At 44.1% G+C, this 13,698-nt stretch overlaps 1 long non-coding RNA gene across 1 annotated transcript in view; it reads left to right on the forward strand.

Annotated features, from left to right (window-relative positions):
• The window catches only part of LOC125485770, a 16,740-nt gene extending 10,249 nt beyond the window's left edge, over window positions 1–6,491 (forward strand). Inside the window, exons 2-3 of the long non-coding RNA XR_007264468.1 lie at window positions 4,083–4,181; window positions 6,008–6,491. This is a non-coding gene — a long non-coding RNA (uncharacterized LOC125485770). The remainder of the gene's footprint in view (window positions 1–4,082; window positions 4,182–6,007) is intronic.
• Window positions 6,492–13,698: the final 7,207 nt, after the last annotated feature.

Raw genomic sequence — 13,698 nt, forward strand, 5'->3', positions numbered from 1 at the left:
AGAGAAATCAGAGTTAATGTTTCAGGTCCGGTGACCCTTCCTCAGTTCCACAGATGCTGCCAGACCTGCTGAGCTTTTCCAGCAACTTTGTTTTTGTTCAGAACTGGGTGGCTGAGTGGCTGGCGCTGCTGGCTCACAGCACTAGGATCCCAGGTTCGATTACAGCTTCGGGTGACTGCCTCTGTGCACATTCTCCCCAGCTCTGTGTGCTATGGTTTCCTCCTGCAGTCCCAAAGATGTGCAGTTTAGGTAGATTGGCTGTGCTAAATGCCCATAGTGTCTAGGTGGATTCACGATGGGACATGCACAGTTACAGGGATAGGGTATTGGGTCTGGGTGGGATGCTCTTCAGAGGATGGGTGCGGAGCCGATGGGCCAATTGGCCTGCTCCCACACTGTTCGGTTTTTTTAATGAACTTCATTAATCAAGCCTGCATTCCCCATACAGGGGACAGGTCAAGGGGGCGGGATGAGGTTGGTCGGTAGGAGATGGAGGTGCGGCTTGAGGTGGGAGGAGGGGATAGGTGGGAGGAAGAACAGGTTAGGGAGGCAGGGACGAGCTGGACTGGTTTTGGGATGCGGTAGGGGGAGGGGAGATTTTGAAACTTGTGAAATCCACATTGATACCATTGGGCTGCAGGGTTCCCAAGCGGAATATGAGTTGCTGTTCCTGCAACCTTCGGGTGGCATCGTTGTGGCACTGCAGGAGGCCCAGGATGGACATGTCATCTGAGGAATGGGAGGGGGAGTTGAAATGGTTCGCGACTGGGAGGTGCAGTTGTTTGTTGCGAACCGAGCGTAGGTGTTCTGCAAAGCGGTCCCCGAGTCTCCGCTTGGTTTCCCCGATGTAGAGGAAGCCACACCGGGTACAGCGGATGCAGTATACCACATTGGCAGATGTGCAGGTGAACATCTGCTTGATGTGGAAAGTCTTCTTGGGGCCTGGGATGGGGGTGAGGGAGGAGGTATGGGGGCAGGTGTAGCACTTCCTGCGGTTGCAGGGAAAAGTGCCGGGTGTGGTGGAGCTGGAGGGGAGTGTGGAGCGGACAAGGGAGTCACGGAGAGAGTTGTCCCTCCGGAAAGCAGATAAGGGTGGGGAGGGAAAGATGTCTTTGGTGGTGGGGTCGGATTGCAGATGGCGGAAGTGTCGGAGGATGATGCGTTGGATCCGGAGGTTGGTGGGGTGGTATGTGAGGACGAGGGGGATTCTTTTTTGGTTTTTATTGCGTGGACGGGGTGTGAGGGATGAGGTGCGGGAGATGTGGGAGACACGGTTGAGGGCGTTCTCGACCACCGAGGAGGGGAAGTTACGGTCCTTGAAAAACGAGGACAACTGAGATGTACGGGAGTGGAATGCCTCATCCTGGGAGCAGATGCGGCGGAGGCGAAGGAATTGGGAATAGGGGATAGCATTTTTGCAGGAAGGTGGGTGGGAGGAGGAGTATTCTAGGTAGCTGTGGGAGTCGGTGGGCTTGAAATGAATATCGGTTTCTAGGTGGTTGCCCGATATGGAGACAGAGAGGTCCAGGAAGGGGAGAGAGGTGTTAGAGATGGTCCAGGTAAACTTAAGGTTGGGGTGGAAGGTGTTAGTGAAGTGTATGAACTGTTCGAGCTCCTCGTGGGAGCACGAGGCGGCGCCGATACAGTCATCAATGTAACGGAGGAAGAGGTGGGGTTTAGGGCCGGTGTAGGTACGGAAGAGGGATTGTTCCACGTAACCTACAAAGAGGCAGGCGTGGCTTGGGCCCATGCGGGTACCCATGGCTACCCCCTTTGTCTGTAGGAAGTGGGAGGAATTGAAAGAGAAGTTGTTGAGTGTGAGGACGAGTTCGGCTAAGCGGATGAGGGTATCAGTGGAGGGGGACTGGTCGGGCCTGCGGGACAGGAAGAAACGGAGGGCCTTAAGGCCATCTGCATGGGGAATGCAGGTGTAGAGGGACTGGACGTCCATGGTAAAGATGAGGTGTTGGGGACTGGGGAATTGGAAGTTCTGGAGGAGGTGGAGGGCGTGGGTGGTGTCACGGACATAGGTAGGGAGTTCCTGGACCAAGGGGGAGAAAATGGAGTCTAGATAGTTGGAGATCAGTTCGGTGGGGCAGGAGCAGGCGGAGACAATGGGTCGACCAGGGCATTCAGGTTTGTGGATTTTGGGAAGGAGATAGAAGCGGGCAGTGTGAGGTTGGGGAACGATGAGGTTGGAGGCCGTGAGTGGGAGGCTCGGGGATCGCTTTGCAGAATACCTACGCTCGGTTCGCAATAAACAACTGCACCTCCCAGTCGCGAACCATTTCAACTCCCCCTCCCATTCCTCAGAAGACATGTCCATCCTGGGCCTCCTGCAGTGCCACAACGATGCCACCCGAAGGTTGCAGGAGCAGCACCTCATATTCCGCTTGGGAACCCTGCAGCCCAATGGTATCAATGTGGATTTCACAAGCTTCAAAATCTCCCCTCCCCCTACTGCATCCCAAAACCAGCCCAGCTCGTCCCCGCCTCCCTAACCTGTCCTTCCTCCCACCTCAAGCCGCACCCCCATCTCCTACCTACTAACCTCATCCCGCCACCTTGACCTGTCCGTCCTCCCTGGACTGACCTATCCCCTCCCTAACTCCCCACCTACACTCACCTTTACTGGCTCCATCCCCGCCTCTTCGACCTGTCTGTTTCCTCTCCACCTATCTTCTCCTCTATCCATCTTCTATCCGCCTCCCCCTCTCTCCCTATTTATTTCAGAACCTCCTTCCCCTCCCCCATTTCTGATGAAGGGTCTAGGCCCGAAACGTCAGCCTTCCTGCTCCTATGATGCTGCTTGGCCTGCTGTGTTCATCCAGCTCTGCACCTTGTTGTCTTGGTTGGATTTGACCTGCTTTTTGTGTACGGGACATTTCTGGGCAATTTTCCACATTGATCCTGGATGTTGCAGCAATACAGGAACAGCTTGCCTGGGGTGTCACAAATTCTGGACTGCACGTCTTCAACACTATTAACAAATGTTGTCAGGGCTTTTGCAATATCCTGTGTCGCCAACTATTTCTTTATATCACCCTGGGTGAATTAATGGGGCTGAAGACGATATCTGAGATCTCTAGATGAGGCCAAGATGAGTCATCCAGTCAGTACTTCTGACTGAAGACTGTTGTAAATTTTTTGCCTGATGTATTGGAGTCTACTGTCTTTAAGGTGGATATTTGCGGATCCTCCTTCCCCAGTTCTTTAATTGGCAGGACTGCAGAGCTTGAATTTGATTTGTTCATTGTGGTCTCACTTAGTTCTGCCTATCACATGCTGCTTATGCTGTTTGGCATGTAACTGGTCTTCTTTTGTAACTGCTCCTGGGCATGCCCTCCTGCATTCTTCATTGAACGAGGGTTGATCCCTGGCTTGATGGTGATGAAAGAATGGGGGATATGCTGGGCCATATGCAGACTGTGTCAAAGTACAATTTGGCTGATGCTGATGGTACACAGTGTCTTGTGGGTGCCCAGTCTTGAGTTGTTAGATGTACTCAAACTGTATCCCCTTGAGCACAGTGATAGTGCCACACAAAATGATGCAGCATACTGTCAATGTGAAGATGGGATTTTGTGTCCACAAAGACTATGGGGTCATCACTTTTACTGATACTGTCATAGATGCATCTACAGAGGGCAGATTGATTAGGATGGCGTCAAGTATATTTCTCCCTCACCACCTGCTGTGGACTCAGTTATGTCCTTTAGGACAGCTTGGTCAGTAGTGGTGCAGCTAAACTACTTATGCTTTTGGACATAGTAGTCCCCAACCCAGAGCACGTCCTGCACACTTGCCACCCTCAGTTGTTCATCCAAGTCATGTTCAAATAGACGAGTGCTGATTTATCAGCAGTGTGTGATAATCAGCACGAGGTTGCCTTGCCCACATTTGACCTGATGTCATGAGACCTTGTTACTGCAAGTTGTTAACCTCATTAACTATTTACAATTTCTGTCCAATTCAGCCCCTACTCCCCAGGTTTCTGTTGCCTGAGGTGTCAATCTCCAGCACTTTCCTTGGATTTCTTGGAGTGCATGTAGGATATATGTGATTTCTTATTATTTCCTTAGAAGACACATTGGTGAGTGAGATGGCAGTTTCTCGTGACACTTGTGATGACATGAATGTAATGGCAGTGAAAACCAACTAAGAAAAAACTGATTCAAAAGGTAAACCTCCAAACCCTGGAAGGCAAAGATAATGACCTGAAATCTGTATTCTTTGCTACGTCTACATTGCACATGGGGGAATATTAACAGTTGAATAAATGAAACACCTTCAGCTCATAGAGAAAACCACAGTTGTGTCCTCTGCAGCGGCTGTGACAACAAAAGAATCATTTAACACTATTTCCACTGACAAATCTAGTAGACAAAATAAAAGAACAAAGACAATTCCAGAGATGAGGAAATAAGAACTTCCCTAATAAACCTAGAATAGGAATTTCTCTTTTTGTAGGTAGTGGTATCATTTCCATCTTTGATTCAGGTTGATGTTGCTTCGCTGCAAATAATGACAGTTCAGGATCTCCATCTGAAAGTAGGACTATACCATCATCAACGACAGAATTAATTTGAAGATTTAAGGAAATGAGACCCTTCTGGACACCTGAATCAGGATTAGGATTTCTAGGAAGCTCCTGAATAGTACTCCAATGTACTTGTCTGAAAGCTCAACATCAGCATTGCATATCACAGAATCCCTACAGTGTGAAAGTAGCCATTTGGCCCATTGTGTCCACACTGACCCTCCGAAGAGCATCCCATCCAGACCCATCCATCCCTGCAACCCTGCATTTCCCATGGCTAATCCACCTAGCCTGCACATCCCTGGACACCATGGACAATTTAGTATGGTCCATCCACCTAACCTACACATCTTTGGTCTGTGGGAAGAAACTGGAGCACCTGGAGGATGCCCACATAGAAATGGGAAGAATGTGCAAACTCCACACAAACAGTTGCCCAAGGCTGGAATCGAATCTGGGTCCCTGGCGCTAACCACTGTGCCACCATACCACCCAAATATAGAGTCATAGAGTTGTACAGCATGGAAACAGACCCTTTGGTCCAATTCATCCATGCTGACCAGATATTCTAAATTAATTTCCACAAGAACCTCACTGTCAATAGGAAGGGTAGTCAGCCTTGGTGCTTCCTCAGATTGTTGCTGTGCAGCCACCACATCTGTCTGATAGTCTTGTTATATCTTTAAGTGTAGTATAGCATTTTTACACTCTAGACTGCAATATGTTCACTTCCTTGTGTGGGTCAGTTTGTAATGTGTGAATCCCTTCCTATGGTTCGAAGGCGGTGTGTGATTACTAATCATTAGATTTTAGGTTTAGCAGTCTCTTTTAGATAGTTAGATGTCTCCAACTGTTGCTTAATTTTAATAAGTTCAAGAGCCATTTGATGGTTGGCTTTAAACTTTTCTAAGATGGTTTTCAGCTCATGAAGCTCTGTAAGTTTCACCTCTCCTGTTTTACTGAAAGAGAACTTTAGTTGCCATTTGTATAGGTTAATGATTTCCGATCCTTCAATGTATGCTTGATCTAATTTGGCCTCAAGCATATCCTTTTCCTTCGGCAACTTCTCACTAGTTTCTACTAGGAACGGTGAGGGTACCATCTACCCAGTCTGAAGCTTCAGTGCTCATTAACCTGTTACAAAGCTCTGAGCTTTCCATGGTCAAAAATTCCATTCTAACTCTATAATTTGAGACTTCTTAAATATTGTGGCTATCCTCTTGCCTGTAGAAAATTTTGAAGCTTCAGTCACGTTCATGTATGACAGAACTCCTCTTCAGCTACAGTCTGTTTAATTGTTAGAATGTCTAGCCTTTGTGGTTGTTCATTGCAACAATGGCAATTCTTTCACCTTTGGCTGAGTGTCCTGCAACATTGCCATAGCTCCATCCATCTTTAAAAGGCAGTGAGGTGTAACTGACAGCAGCTGAGATTTCAGGATATTGAGGTCTTTCTCTTTCCCTGCAGTGTTCAGATCTTCATCACAGGAAAACATTTCTACATCTAATTATGCTGCTGTTGCTGTTGTCTGTTGGCAGCACCCTCTTGAGTACCACCAACACATCTCCTGCCCCACTGGAGGACCTGCATCCCCGACCACTGCTACACAACCATAAAAGACACCTACCGCTCCATCCCGTGCCCACACTTTGGAAAATCAGATCACAGCACTGTGTTCCACCTCCCAGCTTACAAGCAGAAGCTGAAACGAGAGGGTCCTTCACAAAAAGAAGTACAATGCAGGCAGTACAATCCAAGGCAGCAGAAGACCATCTTCAGGACTGCTTGGAATTGGTTGACTGGACCATATTCAAGTTCTCAGCGGAAATCCTAGACGAGTACACCACCACCATCATGCGCAGCTTTATAGAACTTTAGTCAGGCCACACTTGGAATATTGCATATGGTTCTGGTCACCACACTATCAGTAGGGTGTAGGTGCTTTGGAGAGGGTACAGGAAAGGTTTACCAGGATGTTGGAGTCGATAAAATGTGTAGCTGGAGGAGCACAGCAGGTCAGACAACATCTGAGGAGCAGAAAAGTCGACATTTCAGGTCAGGGCCCTTCATCAGGACTGGGGAGGGGGATGGGAGCTCAAATAAGTAGAGAGAGAGGGGTGGGGCTGGGGAAAGGTAGGTGGGATGGTGATAGGTGGATGCAGGTGGGGGGTTGTAGACATTGGTCAATGGGAAGGGTGGGGCGGACAGGTAAGAAGGAAAATGGACAAGCCCGGATGAGAGGGAGGACTGGACATAGGGTGAGGCCGGGGTGGGGAGATTTTGAAGCCGGTGAATTCTATGTTGAGGCCATTGGGCTGTAGCTCCCGAGGTGAAATATAAGGTGTGGTTCCTTCAGTTTGCATGTGGCCTCATTGTGACAGAGAAGGAGGCATGTCACCAAGGGAATGGGAGGGGGAGTTGAAGTGGCTGGCAACAGGAAGGTGGTGTTGATTGGAGCGTACAGAGCGTGGATTCTCCACAAATTGGTCACCGAGTCTGGACTTAGTCTCTCCGATGTAGAGGAGTCCAAATTGGGATTAATGGATACAATAGACCAGGTTGGAAGACGTACAGGTGAATCCCTGTTGGATTTGGAATGATTGTTTGGGGCCTTGGACGGAGGTGAGAGAGGAGGTGCAGTTGCAGGGAAAGGTGCTGGGTGTGATGGAAGTATTGATGTGGAGTGTGGAGTGGACAAGGGAGTCGCAGAGTGAGTGTTCATACAGAAAACAGATAGGGATGGGAAGGAAATATCTCTTTGGTGGTCGTGTCTGATTGCATTCTGCGAAAATGGCAGAGGATGATGCGTTGGATTTGGAGACTGGTGGTCTCCTCTACATCGCAGACTTGGTAACCGATTGGCAGAGCATCTGCACTCTGTATGCTCCAGTCAATGCCACTTTCCAATTGCCAGCCATGTCAACTTCCCCTCCTATTTCCTTGATCATGAAGTGCTTCGGGAGACTGGTCATGGCCCATATCAACTCTAGTCTCCCAGCTTGCCTCTGAATGTAACATGTCCACAGCGGATGCCATTTCCCTAGCCTTGCACTCATGCCTGGAACATCTGGACAACAAGGACACCTACATCAGACACCTGCACATTGACTGCAGCTCCGCCTTCAATACCATTATCCCCTCCAGACTGTTCTCAAAACTCTGGGACTTAGGTCTCGGCTCCACTCTTGGAGCTGGATCCTCAGCTTTCTGACCCACAGACTGCAATCAGTGAACATAGACAACTGCACCTGCTCCACAATAAGACTTAGCACTGGAACACCCCCTCAAGGATGTGGTCTCAGTCCCCTGTTGTACACCCATGACTGTGTTGCCAAATTCCGAACTAGCACCATCTACAGTTTGGAGGAAGGGCCACTGGATCCGAAATGTTAACTCTAATTTTTTCTTCACAGATAATGCCAGACCCGCTGAGCTTTTCCAGCAACTTCTGTTTTTGAGCGCCATCTACAAGTTTGCTTATAACACCATCGTAGTAAGATGGATATCAAACAATGACAAGTCAGGATACAGAAAGGAGATAGAGGGCTTGTTGATGTGGTGCAATGATAACAACCTCTGTCTCAATATTGGCAAAACTAAAGAACTGATCATTGATTTCAGAAAGAAGGGAGGAGAACACCCCCCTATCTACATCAACGGAGCTGAGGTTGAGAGGGTGGAGAGCATCAAGTTCCTAGGTGTAACAATAATGACAACCTGTCCTGGACTCCCCACATAGATGTGACAGTCAAGAAGACACAACAGCGCCTCTTCTTTTTCGGGTGGTTCAGGAAATTTGGCATGTCCATATGGTCCCTCACCAACTTTTACAGATGCACTGTTGAAAGCATATTGTCCGGGTGCATAATGGCAACTGCTCTGCCCAAGACCATAAGAAACTGCAGAAGGTTGTGTGCATAGCCCAGAACATCATGGAAGCCAGCCTTCCATCCATGGACTCCATTTACATGGCCCATTGCCACAGAAAGGCTGCCAACATTATCAAAGACCCATCACACTACGGCAATGCTTTCCTACAACCTCTTCCATCAGGCAGAAGATATAGAAGCTTGAACACGTGCAGCAGGAGGTTCAAGGAGAGCCAAAATCCCACAGTAGGTCTGTTATATCCCCAAGAAGAATTCTTTCAGCTTTTCAGCATCCTCAAATCCTTGGACATTTACAGTCCACCTTCTAGTCATCCCTCTCCCAAAGCTGTGTCCCCTATATACTTGCAAGACTTACCTGTGTGTCCAGTAGTTAACAGAAATTGAAATGTCTTTCATTGGCAAGCTGCAGATGTCTGCTCAGTATTCTTAATTAGCCTGCTGGTCTCAAATAAATCAGAATTGAGGCCCAGTATCAGGTGAAACTTGTGTCTACCTATCCCATGGGGATATATCCATAAACTGCAGCAATCCCTTTACTGGTTTGGTCATGAGTTTATTTGCCATTTTTTATTGCTAGACTGGAGTCGAGGTGAGTTAATAGCTTTCCTGATTTCCATTCTCTTCATACACCTTAGAACTACTAGTTCCCATGACAAAAAAAAGTTTTTGCCTACTTGATAACCTCTATCTGTTCACCTTTGTCCTTGTAACTAATAATCTCTTAGCATTCATAACTCAGTTTCACGCATAATTTCGTGGACTTGCAAACCACAAAATGTGCAATGAGTCAATTCAATGTATCCCTGTGGCATTCATTTAATAAAGTTTTTTTTTAAAAATTACAATGATCATATCTATTTTATTTACACTTTATTAGAACTGCACAATTTTATATTTTTAAAATAAATACTTCATTTACCAGTTGCCATTATTGAGATCTTGACAATCTAACAATAACATTTATCTTTTATAACTGACTTCTGAATCATTATACTAAAATATCACCAATACATAGATTGTTAATTAAATTCAAACTGTGGGCCTTTGGAATATTTTATAAACATTTGAACTTCTTCTAAAAGACCAAAGCAGTTGTTTACTCCATATTAATTATGTCATTTGCAGTTTGAGAAACACAAATTTCAAAATATTGCCAGGATTTTTTTTAAACTAAGTTGACTCTGTATACTTTTCTAACTTTACTTTAGTACATTCCTCAATGTAAAGCTAGATGAGTTCATTTCTATGAAAGGAACATATATACTTATTTTGGGATTTGAAAGGTTATTTGCATTGAGAGAGTTAATACCATCTGTTTTCCATCTTCATCACTGTTTCTTAAATTCATACACAGAAGACTCATCCAGTGGCTTATTATTTTTATTGAACATACCATTCAGCCTTGTAAGGAGGTTCCACATCTCAGTTGGAATACTGTCTTTCAGATATACTTTCCTTTTACGGAGCATGTAACATCCACTTTCTAAAATGATTTTTAATTTTGAAAATGTTGCCTTTCTGAGATTTATTATGATAAATTGTGAATGACAACTGAATGCTTTCCAAGTTCTCATCAGTAGATCTGGTGGAATAAATATGAAGAAACTATTAATGTTTGCCAGCTAAGACTGGCGCCATTGCAGGTTTAAGAAACAACCAGTTGCTTTTTTCACAGCTGCGATCCATATTTAGAAACAGCCGCTGTGAATACATAAAGATATTTTTAGGTTAATGTAGGACCCTGATGAAAAAGCAGTGACAGTATTTGCAAAGAGTTCACTCGTACTTTGCAGTTCATTTCACCCGTTTTTCTGCAAGTGACAATTTTTGGTAGCATTTAGCTGTTTGTAGAATATAACATTTTAGCTGATGCTTTTGAATAGGTGCGTGAGCACTTTTATAAGAGCTGAATTAAGATCAATAGACTAGATCTTAGCAATCTTACTACAATGAAATTCAAAGCAGACTTTCAATGTGCTTCCTTAGATTGCTCCCATGTGGTGAAGCCTGCAATGTAACCATTATTTGTTTTTTAAAGAAATTGAGGACATTTAGTAACTCCTTTATGACCTCACTGTTTCCAGCTCCTAATTGAAAAAATATACACTTATGGAAGATAGTGATAACAAACTGAATAAATTCCACCATACAGTATATAATTTTTTCTCAAATTAGCTAAAAATGGGCATATAATGATGTACAAATATAATGCAACTATTGAAACAAACTAATGATTCTGTATCTGAAAGCGTATCAGTGGAAAAAATCAGAATAATTATGTCATTTCTTATGTAAAATAAACCACACAGAATTAGACAGATTAAATTTAGTCTTATAAGTTAAGATATGGTAGTGCCTGGGAAAGAAAAAGTGTGAAAAGAACCATGTTCTGCCAGTAGAGATGTGATATTAAGGTAACATCTAGGAAATGAACAGAATTGTGCCTCACCACCACATTCTCTGTTGTGTTGTGCCTTGTACATTTCAGTTTGTTACGTGGGAGGGAACATTGTTAAACAATGAGATTTATATTAAATTATATTAAATCTAATTGATTTCAAAATTAAAATAATTATGCAGCAAGCACAGTACAGAGCTCCTAGGCTTTAACATTGATTGCCTGGGCCAAAACACAAGCAAACTTCTTGATCCCCTGCTAAATGCAATCAAATTGGTCCATCCCAAGGAGACTGTGGCACAATCTACCTTTCCAACCGAGTTGCACCAAGTTATTGTCAGCATAAATACTGCAATAAATGCTTTAGCCCAAGAAAAAGTGTACTCATCAAGACTGAATCATGAGATCTGCTCCACAATCAAATTCCTCCTTGTGGTCTATTGCTACTATCAGCCTAACACATTAGCATAGATACTATATGTGAAAGCACCCAATCAAAGAAAATCATGAGTTGCATTACTGTAACGTGTATACATTAGTTAGTGGTACTGCAGGAAAGCAGCAAAACCCATTACAATCACCATTCAACACAGACAACCACCTAGAGCGTCTATTCGCTTTTCAATGTACCAGTCATTTCAAATGTACCAGCTGTTATGGAATGCGATGAAAGCAATTCAACAGACGTATGGAAAAATGCAAAATAAAATTTTAAAATGCATTGTGGTTTTACATTGTTACTTTACAGGTACCCATCAAGTTCACTAATATCCTTCAGGGAAGGAAACTGCTATCCTTATCTGGTCTGGCCTATATGTGACTCCAGAACCATGGCAATATGGTTGACCCTTAATTGCCCAGAGGGCAATTAGAGATGGGCAATAAATGCTGGCCTAACCAGTGACACCATTATCCAATAATTTCAGAAAGTAGGTCTAAGGAAGGTATTTGGATTAAAAATTTATCCTTTATTAAGCAGTGTTGTGCGAAAGAGCAAGAGAGGGAGACTTATTGAATAGTTCTTTCAAAACGGAATAGCCTTATGTTTTGTGTTATCCTGCATGTAAAGAATTCAAAAGTGAACATAAGACTTTGCACTAAATTCCATGGCGGTATAGTAACAGTGGCCATGTTAATAATCTGGAGACAAGTTCAGATCTAATTCTTTTAGAGAGTTTTCCCAAAGGAAGATCCAGTTTGTTTCCCTAGACATAGTAATCTCCCAAGTTATAGTGAATTGTGCTGATCCTGGCAGCTAAATAATTTCCAACTGAGTGAATCTGAAATAAAAATCTAGTAATTGATGACCTTGAAACTGTTGGGATGTCGTAAAAGCAAACGATTTTGGTTCACTAGTGTACTTTAGGAAAAGAATTCTGCTGTCCTTACCTAGTCAGGTTTATATGTGACCCACAGCAATGCCATTGGCTGTTAATTGCATTCATTTTATTGTATATGGGTAATAAATACCAGCCTGATCAGTGATCTCCACATCAAGTAAGTTTTAAATCATATCTGACATGAGGTAATATTACAGGATATGTTTCTAAGTTGAAGGAATTGCAACTTGTGTGAAGCTGGGGAAAAGGTTTAGGAAACCTGCTTTCTCTTCACATTGTGCTTTCCATCATGTTCAGATATGTGCCTTTCTTTCTCTTGTTTCTTTGTGATACAATCAGGTGACTAGGATTGAAAGAGGTAGTAATCTACTCCTGTGCTATAACAGTTAGAGATTAAGGTGGCCCACCTTTTTTGATAGTTTAGTCTTGGGAAGAAGTGACCATTGTCAGCTTTAAATGATTAAAACAGAAAATGCTGGAGAGACTCAGCAGGTGGCAGCACCTGTGGAAAGAGAATCAGAGTTAATGTTTTGGGTTCAGTTGTTCTTCCTTGGAACTCAGCTTTTGTATAAATCCCTGAAATGTTTGTCTGGGCAGCCGAATGTAACTTTGTCTTGCTTTTTGTACAATATGCTGAGAGATGGGGGAGACCCTGTGTTTTTGTCCTGAGTAACAGCAGCTTTTATGCCTCATAATCATTCTACTAAATGCACTGTATCTGTGAATTTACTGACCAGCAGCCAACCCAATGTAACTGCAAGTATCAGGTCCTGAAAGCCCTTCGAGGCAGGAACCTGCAAGCTAGATCGCAGTGTTTTAATGCCAGTGTGAAAAAATGTTTTTTCAGCTTCCTCTTACTATATCAGTCTCTGGTTCCATGGTCATCTGATCACTGACTGCTTCTCAGATTGCTGACTTGCAGATTCCAATGCATAATGACTGTAACTACAATTCAAGAATACTTCATTCATTGTACATTTCTTCGCCACATTCTGAGATATGTGAAAGGTACTAAACAAATGCAAAGTTGTCATCCCTTAGTTCACACAGCTCATTCTTGACCTTGCCTGCAAAAAACCATCACATGTCCAAACTCCCTTTCTCTTCAAACTTCTTGAATATGGTGCGAGCTCTTGTATTCATGTCAATTTCTCATGTAATTCCATGATTGATTTCCTCAATCAAGTTTCTGCTCCCCATTTCCCCCTCCAGCATACTGAAATAACCCTTACTAAAGTCACAAATGATATTCAATGTGACATTGACTACTCTAATCCAGCCTTCCTCATTGTCAAATTATCTGCAGCATTCAACTCAATTATGTCATCTTCTTCCAACATGTATCCTCCAATAAGTATTGCCCTTGATTTCGTTATCATTTCCCCAGTTTCTGTGACTGCACTACATGAAAGGCAGCTCTAAGTTAAGAATAGGTGAACATGAACACTTTTGGATTAAGGAGATGGAATAGAATATGCAAGCTTCTGGCTGTTTGGTCATGTCATTCATGTGCCTTATGACAGCATGCTG

Source organism: Rhincodon typus, chromosome 22, assembly GCF_021869965.1.
Source record: "Rhincodon typus isolate 14 chromosome 22, sRhiTyp1.1, whole genome shotgun sequence".
NCBI lineage: Eukaryota > Metazoa > Chordata > Chondrichthyes > Orectolobiformes > Rhincodontidae > Rhincodon > Rhincodon typus.